The sequence below is a fragment of the Alosa pseudoharengus genome, unplaced genomic scaffold (genome assembly GCF_046254945.1).
Source record: "Alosa pseudoharengus isolate Yale_2024_CS ecotype anadromous, Long Island Sound unplaced genomic scaffold, YU_APseudo_1.1 YU_APseudo_1.1_scf_6, whole genome shotgun sequence".
Classification (NCBI taxonomy): domain Eukaryota; kingdom Metazoa; phylum Chordata; class Actinopteri; order Clupeiformes; family Clupeidae; genus Alosa; species Alosa pseudoharengus.
The window spans coordinates 35,169,002-35,186,191 of NW_027468848.1; the positions used below are offsets into that span (position 1 = coordinate 35,169,002).

Consider the following 17,190-nt stretch of genomic DNA (forward strand, 5'->3'; position numbering starts at 1 on the left):
TACACAACAAAAAAAAAGAAAAAGAAAAGAAAGCTAAAGCAGAGGCCAGAGGGTTAAGTGCATGTGGAACTGAAAAGGGAAAATTAAAAGACCAAATTGAAAGCTATTACATGTCTAAGTCTCACACAGGGAAGGCAATAAGAGTATTGTCTGTTAGGCTACAGAGCATCCTGTACTGAGGCTTTGGTTGGTTCCATCTCGTCTCTTCCAGGTGAAACAGATAGCCCACCTAACAAATGAGTCATGGAATCGTTATTGCTACAACTTAAGTCACTTCAAATGTTCTCAAAACAGAAAAAAATCACACACATGCACACAATGAATGGATTACAATGTGATGCCTCTTTTTTGATAATATTCTTAAACATATTAAAAATACTTCTTTATCCTTCTCCATATGACTGAAAAATAATCTCTACCATGGGGCACCAACAGTTGAGCATGGCCAAGAGTCAAGCACTAGCCTCAAACCATCAGAATGATGTACATGATAGCTTAGTGTTATCTTTACAGCAACACATTTACAGTATAGAGTGAATGTTATGAGACCACAAAGTATTAGTAATACGCACTCAGTCTGTAATCTATATGTGGATTATTAATGATGATTTACAGCAATCTGCCATAATATTATAAACCTTGATATGCTCTTTTACTACATAATATATCTATTCTTGTATGAGGTACATTTAAGAACTAATGGTTGGTGTGTGCTTTTGTGTGTATTAGTATTGAGTGAGATTTAGGCTATATGTATGTGAATGTGCATCTACAACCAAACAAAAAGTGATATGTGCAAGGAGCCTGAAGCCACTGAACAAAATAGAAAAGTATAAAAGAGAATGAAACATTTTTTCTTCAAAAGGAAAACAGGAAGATAAACAAAAGCGCCAGGCAAGACCATGTGCACACATGACCCAAGAATTTTGATTCTGTACTTTGGCTCAGCAAGTACAAACATGACATTCTATACACTGTTTACGTCATAATTCAGTGCCCCCCCCCGTTCAACCATAAAGTATCTGACATAGATGTCATACTTTATCGCCCAGATTTGTTTGTCATGATGTCAGTCCCTAATCTCACCTTTACTCTGTACCTGGGTTTAAAAAATACCTTCAAAGTGCTTGAACTCAATAATTAACACTCTGTGAATTGTTAAACCACTGACTCAAATCAAAACGTAAATAAGAAAAAAAGGCCACAACAGAGACAATGCAACATAGTGAAGAACTCAAAAGCCAACCACAAGAAAAAACAATGTGTTAATATAAAGTGATTAAATTAAAGGATGGCCAGTGGTTTCTGAGTCAGTTCCCTCTAATAATAAAAAATAACACCATTGAACTAAATCCTCAGAGGCTGATCAGAGTTTCTATCAGGGTGCAATGTTTTGGAATTCAGTTCACATTTATGGTAAAACTTTCAGTGCAACCATAACACTGCAGATTTGACCCAACACACTTTTTTGTTAAACCAAGTACCACCATTTCTAAAGCTTTACTTTCTAATTATCATCTTTGGTCACTATAGACAAATGCTTGCTGAATATAAACAAAACTGATAAGGTAAACAATTATGTATAGACCTATCCTAAATCCAGACAAATAAACCCTTTTATATTCTCTAACAGGTTATTTTTAGTGGCCAGTGGATGGCCTTAATGAGAAATAAACCAATATTTCTGTGTAGGATACATAGCAAGCGAAGTTTATTTAAATACATAAAATTTGAGGTTAAAGCATGCATTAAGACATGCACAGACACTGATTGTTAAACATTATTTGGGAAACGTTGTAATTTTCTATTTTTTATGATTTCCATGATTTTTTTATTTAGTATTATGAAAGTTCCAGAACATTTTGCAACAAACAACTGTTCTCACAATAATATAACAGTATAACACAATAACAGGTCAATAGTCGTAAAATGTCCATGTAAATTAACTTATTGTTATTGTTAATCATTCTGAATTCATCTGTCATATGTGTAACAGTGAAACATAAACACTTAAGTCATTCCCTGTCTGAGTGCTGCCATGACCAACATCATGTGTGGGTGTGTTTGTACTGTCCATCTTTTCATAGAGATCACTTGAATGTTGTGCAATACATGCTGCCTGTGGCCTATATTCATTTGTATTCGTCTGCATCTTTATAGGTATGTATTCCTTGTAAAGCAGCACTGAAGTCCATGACGAATTTCCCCTTGGGGACAATAAAGTATATCTTATCTTATTTGTAACACTTCCCAAGAGATGCTACCCTATGCCATCAGTTAAGGGTCAGTTTAATAGACTATATCTGTACTGTATATATGTAAGCCTACTGTACTGTATACACGGTCGGGTCTTGAACCCGGGCCATTGGAGTGGCAAACTGACCTCTTAACCACTAGGCCACTGAGACTAAGTGACTCAATTGCAGAACAAACAAGGTTAAGTTCAACTATGTTTATTATTAAAGCACAGAAGAATGTATAAAAATGCAACAAAATATACAAAAACAGTTTTATCCAAAAACAGTTATTCCAACGGAAAATCCAAAAAATCAGAATCCAAGAGAAAGCCAGTCCAGTTAACAGTTCAGTCCAAAGGAAGAAAGGCAAACAAATCAAAGCAACACAGATATATATCTTCTTTGAAAACAAATAAAACCACTGTATCTAAAAACATTGTTGGAATGAAAAAAGTATTTTCAGTACTTCCAAAAGGATTTGGCAAACCAAGACCTGTTTGACCCAAATTAAACTGAACTTGGGACATTGCTCTTGACAAATCCTTTTGGATTTACATTTTTGTCTAGCCTAGACTACACCTAAGATAGAACTGCAAAATATTGCTTGATCTTTCATTAGCCTTTCTTTACCATTCCATCCCATATTTTTTCTTGAGATCCACTTTTGATTTCAAAATTGTTACCAGGTCTTTGGCATTCATGCGGGACTGGGGTTCATATTCAATCAGTGGCTTCACAATGTCCTCAAGAGCAGGCTGTAGTTTAGCAAGGGCATGAGGACTCTGCTGTTTATAAAGAAGCTTACGTATTTCTTGCGGGTTATTGCTTGACCAAGGTTGACAGTTTGTGAACATCTCCAGAAAAGTGATGCCAAGAGACCACATGTCTGACATGGTGCTGCATTTCTCACACTCTACTAGGCACTCTGGGGCCATGTAGGGAGGGGTTCCTCCCAGTGGACCACTGTGAAGTCCTGTAGTCATTACCAGGGTTCCCTTGCAGTCTGCCATGCCCCAGTCAGTGAGATAGGCCTTTCTGTTATCTTCTGCAATCTTAGAACAACAAGATACAATGAGAGGTCAACTTAACTTACCATACCAGGTCAAACGTATAGTAAATAGTATGAGGACAAACAGTTATATAGAGTGCTTTTTTAGAACAGTGATGGAAGGTCAAAAAGCATCATGACTTTTCAGGTGCTAATGAATTAATCTTCTGTATGAGATGTCCCTGGTCCCAAAACTTTGAGAAGCTCTCTAAAATTTAACGTTAAGATAGAACTACTGTTACGACCCTCCCTGTTTCTGTGTTCCTTTCCTAGCTGTCTGCATTGCAAGGGTGGAGCCTAGTGGTGAGGTGTGCCTTGTTTGCCCTAATTGAGCAGCTGAGACATAAAAGGGCTACCTGGCAGCTGTGTTCTCCACTTTAGACCGTGCTGCACTTTTGCTATGCTTTATACACCACACTGCATACATTCAGACTTGCATTACATTTTTATTTCTTACCACACTTATCCTGACATTTATTGTATTTTTTGTGCACCATTATTTTTTACTTTATAAATACTTTATTGCTAAACGTGATCATTGTTTGGTCTCCCCCCATATTGCCGAGCCTGGTTTGGTAATAATACGAACGAGCATTAAGTTTTATTAAGTTTATTAAGCGTTAAGCATCAAGAGCATTACGTTTCAGAAAATGAAACCCAGGATTTTGTCAAATTAGTGCAAATTTGTATGACATTCTACCTGAAATATTTGAGCTCGAAGCTTTGTGTACAGATTATTCAGCTTTGCCATTAAAGATCCATGCTTGTACTACTGTAGTATAGAGAACGATCGAGGAAAGAGAGGAAGAAGCAAAGAATAAATGGTAAAATGTTATTAACCTTTAAATCCCTAGACTGTTTTAAGGGCATTTTCACTACCTTTAGTTAGAAGCATTTATCCTGACCATTGTAAGTGCCATACACATGCTATATATTATTTTTTTCAACAGAGTCTAGGCTACCCAGATCTGCCACAATTTCATGTATTAATTAGAGATTAGCATAAAAATGTAATATCTGTTAATATCGTTATCGGATTTTTTTTGCCTTAAAACCGATAAAATAATGCTTGCGTTACACCCAAATAGTGCCTATGCGCTCCTGAAGCGTTTACCGGCGCACAGATGATGACCTAATCAAGCTGCGTCTTGAAGCATACAAACAAGCGTGGATGGCTGCAGTAACAAACTTGCTCGCTCTGTTTCAACATTATGTCTGTGGTTTGGAATTGGCCATGGCCGTCGTAGCCCCTTGAGTTGGCCGTGACGCCCCTTTGAAAATCAGAGGTTTACAGGCCACGATGGCCTTGGTGCCCCCTTCTTTAAATATTCTGCTTTGCGTCCTACTAATAGCGATATTTAGCCTATGGCCAAATTACGCAGTGGAGAAAGTGACAGCGCAAGAAAGTGCGTCCAAATTAACCCATGCTTCTCAGTTGAACTACTCGCGAAGTAGCCTACTCATCACACAGACATCACAAGTATCACATGAAAGAGCTTTTTCTCAGCTTTTAAACGATGTTAGCAGCTAATTGCTGTGGTGAACGGTTCGCGAGAAAAGTAAATAATATCATTCAATCATATATTCTACTGAAGGTTTTGCGTCCATCTCCCTACCCATTCATCTCGGTGGAATACTTCAGATCCCTTCGTTTAACATATGACAACCCATATATCAGAATAAACAGCAGACCTTACCGAACAGAAAGGTGTAAATCAGTCCCCTGTACAGTTAGCCGTTCCAGACTAATCCCGTTTTGAATTTGCAGTAAATTTCAACATACATGGATGTCTCCAAACTTGGGATTTAAGTTTTACACTGTGTTTAAATGGTTCCACATTATTTCATAACGGGCCAAATACAAAACAAATATTACAAATGTCGCCTAGATATCGGTAAATCAGAGGACATCTGACTGTAAGAGTTTGTGAATGTAGCCTTAATGATCACAAAATGCTAAGCATGCATCTAGGCTATTTGAGTTTCTTAAAGCTGAGCTGTGCTTAAATTGTTCAATACATGATTTCATAACAGGCCAAATATAAAATAAATGTTAAATATAGCCTAGATATCTGAAAATATTAGATGATCAGATGATTTACAGTTATATGTAATATGTCATGTTTTATGTTTTTGTATACAGTGATGCAGGTCTACTGCAGTGAATACAACTTTGATCATTTTTATAGCCTACTACTGTATAGTTAACTTTGGCCTTGGTGCCCTGACATGTGGCCTTTGTGCCCCCCACCAAATATGCCCAACTGAAGGCCAAGTGGCCTTGCCCCTAAAATGGTGAAATTCCAAGCCTGATTGTGGGTATGGCCCGTTATGTACTTCACCTCAAGCCTGAAGTATTTTTTGTAGCTCAAACAAATGTTTTCAAAATTGTGCAGTATAGTTGCTTGCCACATTGTAATTGACTCATATTTGTGCATTCATTCAATTAAGGTGATTGAGTTTTAGTTAAAGAAACTGTTAATGAAGCATCCTACAAATGCAGGCTCATTTAACACAGAAAAAGGGTAGCCTGTCATACACTATGCCTGTTATTTTAGTTGGCTTTACATTCTGCTATGTTGCACATAGTTGTTCAGGTACAATGTTTTATCATTTGTGAAGAAGTCAAATTTGCCCTATTTGTTGTGGGCATTGTCAAGATTATCTCAGGGAGAGTATAATCCAAACTGTTGTTTGAGACAATTAAAAAATCATAAAAATAAACATGGCACTTTTTCCCTAAATTAAGTTGAAGTATTTTTCTTATTTTGCACAGACAATGTTAACATTTGGAAAGCCTTGTTGCATTCAAGAATGCATCCAGTGGGGCATCACAATAACATTAAGCATGTTGTGTTAATTCCACAACAGGAGATATGTGATGTTACCTAAATTAGTTTTGAGGAAAAATAACCCACATATCGACATCGGTATCGGCTGATATCGGAATCGAAATTTGAGAGTTGGACAATATCGGCATATCGGATATCGGCAAAAAAGCCAATATCGGACATCCCTAGTATTAATACTTGCTTTGATTTGATTTTTAAATAATAAAAATACAAAAAGCATATTATACAAAATCGTATATTTTGACATGTGTCTCACCACTGCAAGCTGGCAGCTCAATGTGCCTTTCATGTATGTGTAGGCCTGAATCTGGTAATATAACAACCATGGTGGAGGGGGACTTTGGGGCTGAGCAATTTACAGACATTATTATGTGTGCGCCTTACAGAAATAAATGGCATTTTTTATTTAGTGACGAAAAATGACCTTTCTGCGCTCCATATCTGTGACACGAACTAATCTGACCTGACTTGACCCGAGTTTGTGTGTTAGCTTGTGTGTGCACTCATGATGATTCTGTACAACAACTTTTTACTGCATTGCCATGAACAAAGTAAAGGCAAAAAAGTGTTTCTTTGTCAAACAAATTGGGATGCAATGTGAGCCTTGAATTGGATGCCATGCAGGAATTTGCAAAACTGGATTATGAACATGCTTTGCCATAGAGAAATACATGATAGCGTTGGATTATGAACATGCTTTGCCACAAAAACACAAATACGTGGGGTAAGTCGAGCTATATGAAGTTATTATTTTCATATCAAAGACAGCTCTGTGTCTCCTCTTTCATCTGACATCAGATCACGGGTTTGTGAGCAATTCAAACGAGAGTAATGAGTGTGCACCGTTGGTTGTTCTACATGACATTATTTTGCAGTCACTTTTGCTACGTTTACACGAGGCCAGATATTTTCATAAACGCATATTTCACCCTCTCCGTTTTCAAAAATAACATTGTGCACACCCGAGTTTCCCCGTGTATATATGCCGTCAAGAGCATGCCAATGAGCATGCCAATCAGAATCCTGAAAATACCCACAGCAACGAATCACTTCCTCTTTCTCTTTTGAACTGACTAAAAATCTCCGCCTCATCACATAAATCTCTGTTTGTACCTCTTTAGACGCAAATGAACAGAGTTTTCCCAAAAAAAACGATCAGCCCAGAGTTTTTAAAAACTGCTTTTACTGCTCTGTCACGCAATAAAAGTTTCATCTCGCTGCGATGAACAGTTCCGGAGCAATGTAACAGAAGAAATTGTGTTTTTTGACGCACTTTCAATCGGGTTCTAAGTAACTCGTAACAGGGTGAACGGCACTTTCTGCATTCGCTTTGCGGCCCTCTATCGGCTATAACCACACTGTGTAAGTTTGCCGGATCGGGTTGGGGATCTGTAGTTCGATGGAATGAGACATGAGAAACTACAAATTTGACTTGCATCTGATGTTGCAATACATCGTACTTTCATAAAATCATGCAACATATTCTACCTTGTCTGTGGACATTGTTATTTGAAAAGCTGGTGCTGGATAAACAAATAGTGCGTGCGACAGAGGAAAAGCTCTTTGGTGTAGCTTTAAAGGCATTACTTCTCTTGATTATAATAATGCTAGCCGCCAGGTCAAAGTTAGCCTACCCTATGACCGACTGACTAACTAACCAATGAACTTCCTTACTAAATCGATTAGCCTACATTTGTTGCACACTTGAAACAAAATATCTTCACAAGTATGTTGAAGGCTGTTACATTTACCTCCATTCCAATAATTTCACACGTTACATTTCTGTTCACACTTGTACACTGCTTTTCTTAGTCTCGTTTTTCCTACTGGTTAGTTTAATTTTTTTATACTCAACTACTTTAACTGCTCTATTTCTTATCGTGGACTGCCACCTACTAGAGAGAAAAGGCAACAGCATGTTTGAATGGCCAAAAAAAGGACAAATCATGGGGGGTTTACCACACATTACCTTGGTGTGCTGGACATGTCATTGACAGTGAGTGGAAACTTCAGTCATTTGGATTTATCATGCTAAAAATCTGACACCAGGCACTACGCTGATGCCTGTTGAACTAATGTTGGTTTCGCTCTTCATTGATTCACTCATCAGCCAAAATTGTTTTTAAAATATGTTCATAGCAAAAATGGATATACAGTATGCGATTAATTAATCACAGAGTATGTAATTACAGGTAATTAGATTATTTTTTGAATCGCTTGACAGCCCTAAATATTTTACTTTATATCTAATGAATAGAATATATGATACACTTTTTAAAATAAATTAGGAGGGAAAAAATGAACTTTTTCACGATATTCAATTTTTTTGAGAACCACATACACACACACACATACACACACACACACACACACACACACACACACACACACACACACACACTCGCTCTCTCTCTCTCTCCTTCACTGTTTGCTGCTTTTGGGGAACTCCCTCTCTCACACTTTAAATGAAACTCACTATTATATTTGATGGCTTCAGATCGATCTTGGTGGACAATCTGTTGTCCATGTATGTACTCAACTGCCATAGCAATGTCCAAAGCCACAAACAGCTTATCCTCATCCTGTAACTGAAAATGTAATTAAACGTTAAATTAAACATTATTATTATGTGTATATTACAGTACATGGTGATTACACCGAGACAGAGAAAATATCATGCCTCACCTTGATGGGAGTGTCTTTGTAAAGGACCTCCTGCAAGTTGGCCCCATTGATGTACTCATTAGCAAGGAAGATCTCTTTCTCACTTTGGACTACAGCCATCATCCTCACAATGTTGGGATGAGACAAACACCTGAATAAATGTTAATGTGAGAATAGCTGAACAAAGGAAAATGAATAATGTATACAGTATACCGACTGTATTAAAACATATTGTCTTTCCAACAATGAATAAATAAATAATAAATAAAAAATAGACTAATCATACAATCTGTTTGACTTACACTAAGCAAAAATATAAACACAATCACTTTGATTTTTCAGGACTTTAAAAAAAGATGCAAGATACCTTCTATGCACACAAAAGTGTTTCAAATTTTGTTCACAAATGTGTTAAATGTGTGTCAATGAGCACTTCACTGTTGCCAAGATAATCCACCCATCCAACAAGTGTGACATCAAAAGATGCAAAAAACAGATTACTGCACAGATGAACCTTGGACTGGTCACAATAACAGACCACTATAAAAAATGCAGTTTCATCATTTAACACAATACCACTCATGTTTGTGGAGGAGCACGCAACTGCAGGTTTGTCTACCAGAGCTGTTGTCTGTGAACTGAATGTAAAGGTGAAGTGCTCACTAATACGGATCATACCAAATTCATGAACAAAATAGTAAATATCTTATGTCCATACAAGAAGTCTTAGATTGCTTAATGGGAGCAAAAAAACATGAAATAAAGAATACATAGAGAGGTAAACACACTCACAAAGGTACGAGAAACTCATTTGTAATGGCTAAACTATCTCCATTGCGGATGACCTTTATAGCAGCAGGAGTTCCCTGGTATGATCCTGTGTAAACTGCTCCATATGATCCTCTTCCAATGCAATTATTGTAGTTCACAGTTATTGCAGATGCATCCACAATTTTTTTTTTTTTCAGGCTCCCTAGGACCAGAAGAATATGGTAAAATGTATAGGCTCCATCAAACCATTTCTGATGGTTTTGTCAATGAATGAAGATTGTCAATAATATTATGAATGTTGCATGACAATGACTAAAGATGTGACTGAAATAAGCTTCGATTGAACATGTCAATAACAGGATCTTAGTGTACAGTGCAACCGGAAAGTTTCTAGACCTTTTCCACATTTTCTTATGTTTCAGTCATCTTAAAATGGATTCAATTCATTTTTTCCCTCATCAATCTACACATAGTACTCCAACACTCCACAAAAAGCAGGTGTTTGGTGTGTTTTGTACATTTATAGAAAATAAAAGACCATTTATCGTAACACCCCCAATTATCACCACTTTTGTTCAGAAATTCTAAAACAACGATGTTTTTTAACACTTCAAAATAACATTTGCTAAATGAACCTTACATTTTTCAGTAACCATAGGTGTGTAGATTTGAACAAAATCTGGTTTGGTTCCTAAAGGGAGCATTTACTGCCTGAAATATCCGATTTTGTTTACCACGCTTGGAGTTATAGTGCTGGCCTGATGGGTCGCCTATTTACGCCGTTTCAACGGCACATGAACGGTTAGACCAGTGGTTCTCAAACTTTTTCTTTCATTCCCCACTATCAAGGGGGCATTTTCGAGCCCCACCTGTCCCTCATCACTCTAAGAAAGTGGTACTGTAGGTCAAGCTTAATATTTAGAAAAGTTCTAAATATATCCTCTTCAGCAGAGTTAAGATCAGCTGGTGCTGCAGATATAATAATAAATAAATACATAATGTGCCATTGTAAATTAAACACACATATTTCTGTTTTCCAGCAACATATTAGGAAGCATAGGCCAATATTTTACAGCATTGTACAATATATTCAATGAAATACCAACATGCTGCATTAAATGGATCCATAATCCAGTCATACTGAGCACTGCTGGTTGGGAAATATTTTTGAAATAAACTTTGCAGGGATGTGATGTAGGCCTACTGTTTAATACATGGGATCACAAGAGTGGCTCCCGAATCAGATGTTTCAGCGATTTCACTCAGATTCTCAAAGGCATAATACTGTCGCGATCAAGGCGCCTGTCCCATACCTCAAGTTTTTTGGTAAATGCAGTAATCTTATCTGCTAGGTGAGGTAGGTGTTTGTCTTTGCCTTGTAACTGGAGATTTAACTCATTGAGCTTTCCAAATATATCACTAAGATAGGCCAGCTTCGTCAAGAAATGTTCATTAGTGAACGAGAAGAGGCGCCTCGGAGCTCAAGCACGCGTGACAGCACTTTACCTCGGGAAAGCCACCTTGCCTCGCTGTGAAACAGTACAGCCTTTTGGTCAGCTCAAATCTCCTCGCAAAGTGCGGAGAATAGACGCGCTTTTAAGGGCTGGGTCTTGATGAAATTCACCACTCTCACAACCTTGTTCAAAATCTCATTCAGGTCGGGACTAACTAAGCTGCCTTGACATGAGCGCTTCCCACCGTGGTAAAGTTGGTTTTATATTGGACGTTGGATATTCGACACATTCGAAAAATCTATTTAGCACTGACTACGAGGGTCAAATTTGTGTCAAACCAACTTTAATGTGTTTAAACAAGGCCTGCCTATATTACACAAAGCTTCTTTTGTCCAAAAACCCATGTTTTGATTTTATGAATTTTTTAGGCTGATAAAAGATTTCAATCTATTATGCGGCTTCACCTTTTGACTTACCCATACTAAAACACATCTCCTGAACTCGGCTTACTGCCCTTTCTAGTACACAAAGCTTCTTTTTCCCTAAAACCTACTCTTTGATTTTATACAATTTTTAATGTTAAATGTTTCAAATCTATTATGCGGCTTGCCCTTTTGACCTACCCATGTCAAAACACATCTGGTGAACTCGGATTACTGCTCTATATAGTACACAAAGCTTCTTTTTCCCAAAAATCCATTCTTTGATTTTATAAATATTTTTTAATGTAAAAAAAATGCTTTAAATGCTTTAAATCTATTATGCGGCTTGACCTTTTGACCCAACCATGTCAAAACACATCTGTTGCACTCGGCTAACTGCCCTTCATAGTGCACAAAGCTTCTTTTTTTCAAAAACGCACTCTTTGATTTTATATTAATTTTTTACTATTCAAAAATGCTATGAATCTATTATGCGGCTTCCCCTTTCGACCTACCCATGTCAAAACACATCTGCTGCACTCAGCTAACTGCCCTACATAATACACAAAGCTTCTTTTTTTCAAAAACGCACTCTTTGATTTTATATAAATTTTTTACTATTCAAAAATGCTATGAATCTATTATGCGGCTTCCCCTTTCGACCTACCCATGTCAAAACACATCTGCTGCACTCAGCTAACTGCCCTACATAATACACAAAGCTTCTTTTTTCCAGAAACTCACTCTTTGATTTTATATAAATTTTTTACTATTCAAAAATGCTATAAATCTATTATGCGGCTTGACCTTTTGACCTACCCATGTCAAAACACATCTGCTGCACTCAGCTAACTGCCCTACATAATACACAAAGCTTATTTTGTCCAAAAACTCACTCTTTGATTTTATATAAATTTTTTACTATTCAAAAATGCTATAAATTTATTATGCGCCTTCATCTTTTGACCTACCCATGTCAAAACACATCTGCTGCACTCAGCTAACTGTCCTACATAGTACACAAAGCTTCTTTTTTCCCAAAAACTCACTCTTTGATTTTATATAAATTTTTTACTATTCAAAAATGCAAAAAAACAAGCTACCTCTTTGTAGGTAGACATACATCATTTATATTTATTAAGTTAACTATATTTTGTTTTCCATCCAAAGTTCCATTTGGCTGTCTAAATCAACTGGATTTTTTTATATTTTCAATAAATGTATAATATAGATTTATAGCATTTTTTGATAATAAAACATCGGTAACACTTTATAATAACTACACACAATTCATCATTTATTAAGCCTTTGTTACTTATTAGTTAATGGTTTGTTCATCATTAGTAATTTCTAATTCATCATCAGTAAAGCATTTGTTCACACAGTTATAAATAGTTTGTTCATAGTAAATAAGCGAATGTTTATGAATTATTGTTAATACTTAATACATTTTGCAATAATATTTTGTTGATGAAGTAATATTTCCAATAAATGCATGTGTAAACTTTATAACTCATTTGTAAATGTGTTGCAAGGCATAAAAAGTCCTCACTTTAGATGAGCTCACAAAATATCATTAACTAACCACTTGTAACTCCTGAGTTAATTATGAATTATAGTATTAGGAAGAAAATCAAAGAGTGCGTTTTTGAAAAAAAGAAGCTTTGTGTACTATGTAGGGCAGTTAGCTGAGTGCAGCAGATGTGTTTTGACATGGGTAGGTCGAAAGGTAAAGGCACATAATAGATTTATAGCATTTTTGAATAGTAAAAAAATAATATAAAATCAAAGAGTGAGTTTTTGAAAAAAAGAAGCTTTGTGTACTATGAAGGCCAGTTAGCTGAGTGCAACAGATGTGTTTTGACATGGGTAAGTCGAAAGGGGAAGCCGCATAATAGATTTATAGCATTTTTGAATAGTAAAAAATTTATATAAAATCAAAGAGTACATTTTTGAAAAAAAGAAGCTTTGTGTACTATGTAGGCAAGTTAGCTGAGTGCAACAGATGTGTTTTGACATGGGTAGGTCAAAAGGTGAAGGCACATAATAGATTTATAGCATTTTTATAAAGTAAAAAAATAATATAAAATCAAAGAGTGAGTTTTTGGAAAAAAGAAGCTTTGTGTATTATGTAGGGCAGTTAGCTGAGTGCGGCAGATGTGTTTTGACATGGGTAGGTCAAAATGTCAGGTCGCATAATAGATTTATAGCATTTTTGAATAGTAAAAAATTAATATAAAATCAAAGAGTGCGTTTTTGAAAAAAAGAAGCTTTGTGTACTATGTAGGGCAGTTAGCTGAGTGCAGCAGATGTGTTTTGACATGGGTAGGTCGAAAGGTAAAGGCACATAATAGATTTATAGCATTTTTTAATAGTAAAAAAATAATATAAAATCAAAGAGTGCATTTTTGGAAAAAAGAAGCTTTGTGTACTATGTAGGGCAGTTAGCCGAGTGCAACAGATGTGTTTTGACATGGTTAGGTCAAAAGGTCAAGCCGCATAATAGATTTAAAGCATTTAAAGCATTTTTTTTACATTAAAAAATATTTATAAAATCAAAGAATGGATTTTTGGGAAAAAGAAGCTTTGTGTACTATATAGAGCAGTAATCCGAGTTCACCAGATGTGTTTTGACATGGGTAGGTCAAAAGGGCAAGCCGCATAATAGATTTGAAACATTTAACATTAAAAATTGTATAAAATTTAAAGAGTAGGTTTTAGGGAAAAAGAAGCTTTGTGTACTAGAAAGGGCAGTAAGCCGAGTTCAGGAGATGTGTTTTAGTATGGGTAAGTCAAAAGGTGAAGCCGCATAATAGATTGAAATCTTTTATCAGCCTAAAAAATTCATAAAATCAAAACATGGGTTTTTGGACAAAAGAAGCTTTGTGTAATATAGGCAGGCCTTGTTTAAACACATTAAAGTTGGTTTGACACAAATTTGACCCTCGTAGTCAGTGCTAAATAGATTTTTCGAATGTGTCGAATATCCAACGTCCAATATAAAACCAACTTTACCACGGTGCGCTTCCCTATGAATAACACAGTGCGTCCATTGCGCATCGGGTGCTACTGTACCTGGGCCTAGGCTACACATAAAAAAATAAATAAAATAAAACTCCTGTTTTTCACGTCAGTTCGCGCCCCACCTGGCATGTCTCCGCGACCAAGTAGTGGGTCGCAACCCACAGTTTGAGAAACGCTGGGTTAGACCGAGAATTCTCGTCATGAAATTAAAAATCCACTGGAGCTCCAAGCGGTTGTGTACACGCAGCCTTACAACACTGTTTACAGCTCTTCTAGTCATGGTAAAATGTCAATTTTTTGGTACATAGCTAATTTAGATACACCTATGGTTTGGGTGCTTGCGTTTCTTTAGGAATCCGCCATCTTGGTTTGTATAGAAATGGATATTAAGTGACACATACACGCAAGACGGCGGAAATACGGGACCGACGGTAATAGGGGGAGTTCCGATACATACTGTAAGTATTCAGACCCTTTGATATGACGCTTGCAATTGAGCTCTGGTGCATCCTAATTCTATCAATGGTCCTTGAGATGCTTCTACAACCTGTGCATAAATGAATTCACTGGACATTATTAGGAAAGGCACATATCCTTCTTGTCCTCCTTTACGCTTCTCTCATCCTCTCAAAAGAACTCTGGATCTCATTCATAGTGATCATTGGGTTCTTGGTTACCTGTCTGACCAAGGCCCTTCGTCCCGGATCTAGGAAGACTGTTGGTTGATCCAAACTTTTCCATTTGAGAATGATGGAGGCTACCGTGCTCTTGGGCACTTTCAATGCTGCAGAGATGTTCTTGTATCCTTCCCCAGAACTGTGTCTTCACACAACCCTGTCTCGCTGGTTTTCACTCTGACATGCACCATCAACTTTGAGACCTCATATAAAGAGATGTGTGCCTCTCTTAAAAATATCCAATGAATTCATTTAGGCACAGGTGGACTCCAATCAAGTTGTAGAAGCATCTAAAGGACCATTGATAGAAGTAGGATGCACCAGAGCTCAATTGCAAGTGTCATAACCAGGGATATAGTGGAGGCTAAACGCACGAAACGCCATTTACGCACCTCCTGAAATTCGGAATAGCGTTTACGCTCCTCTAAATCTGCCTTTAAATAGCATACCGTTCATAAACAATTCTAAATAAAGCTTGTGTCATTTTATCATTGTCTACAGTTTCATATTGTACGTTTCATATTGTTGAACATGGCCTGCGCAACACCTCCCTCCTACTGATTATGCCAGGAAACGGCCTCGACTACAAGCCCATAGTGAGTGAGCCCCAGAAATAATACAAAACTTCACATTTTTGAGGTTAATTTGGTGCGCGGTAGATTCATGCCACTGAGTCAACAAGGCATGGTGACATTATTACAGTAGGTTAGGCTACTTCAGACACAGGGCCCTATCATGACATTCTAAAGTGCATCGTCACTCGTCAAAAGTCTATTCAAATTTAGTAGGATGTCCAGTTCACATTGGGAGGGGTTTCGCTATCAAAAGTGGAGCGCATTGCATAACAAGGTGTTCCTAGGTCTTTTAATCAGTCATATGGGTGGCGAAACGCGTTGCTCAATAAAAATCACTAAGAAATATAACAGTGTGCGGTGGCCACCTCTTTTTATATATGAACTTTAAAACCTGCAATCCACCAGCACCTTTTTAAGTTGGCTGTGCAAAGGGATCTCTTCTATTTTTCAAGTCATATGGGTGTGTTTGGGGCGTAACATCATTTTAAACCAATGAGAATGACATCTGTCATTCCCTTTAATGGCACAACGCGCGATATGTCAAATAAATGCATCGATATTTTGGCATTCAAAGGCACATTTGAAGGAGGCTGCTTGCGAGACCGTATAGAATAGTCATTCTTAAACCATGCTTTATTAAAACCTAGCATAGCCTTCACGCATTTGCACTCGTCTATTTGAACTCATTGGCAAAGTGAAACTAACTTCACCAAGGAGTCAGTCAACGACAAGACAGTTATATGCAGTTACTTTCACTATTGACTGACAATGGGTTACCACCGAAAACATAGGCTGGAAAAAGCAACACTTACCCTAATATTGCTCAAATGACTGAATAAAACAACATTTATCCTGTAGAGCAGTGTTTCCCAAACTTTTTTTCTGGCGACCCACTTTTTAAAAATGACAGACCATCGCGACCCATTTCACTTCAAATCTACCCTGCAACCACCAATATTGTTTTAGGCCACAGGTTCTCCAACTTTTCTATGCCTCCCCCAACCATACATTGCTATAGGATCCCTGCTTTGAACACGGTTGTGTTGCATTTTGAGCACCATCAGCGTGAAAAGTTGGAAATGACTACTGAAAAGATACGTTTTAATGCGCATCCGAGAGTAGGGCAAATTCTCGCATGTTCCGCAGTCGTCATTCGTCAGCATAGTAAGCTGTTCCTATATTTCTAAAAAAAAATGTTGTAGGCTACGTTGCGTTGCAGACAAATGGGTCCATAACACTGTGGACGGACGTCAATTCCAATGTAAACAGCAAATAACTCAAGTCGTTATATTGTATTGTTGTATTATATTATATTGTATAGTCGTTATATCAGAACAAGAGGCGTTTGCGCAATAGCCGGAAGAATGCACCTTTACTTTGGAGTTAGCGAGGTAGAAAACGAGAGGAATAGTGTTTAAAATGCCCATTTAAATTGTAGACTAATATAATGCACTGTTGTGCATCTT

At 37.1% G+C, this 17,190-nt stretch overlaps 1 long non-coding RNA gene across 1 annotated transcript; it reads right to left on the reverse strand.

Annotated features, from left to right (window-relative positions):
- Window positions 1–2,026: 2,026 nt before the first annotated feature.
- Window positions 2,027–16,862, reverse strand: LOC143106032 (uncharacterized). Its single transcript, XR_012983612.1, has 5 exons — window positions 16,537–16,862; window positions 9,594–9,774; window positions 8,823–8,952; window positions 8,614–8,725; window positions 2,027–3,289 (listed from the first exon to the last, which is right to left on the reverse strand). It is a non-coding gene; the product is annotated as an uncharacterized LOC143106032 (long non-coding RNA).
- Between the last annotated feature and the right edge of the window lie 328 nt (window positions 16,863–17,190).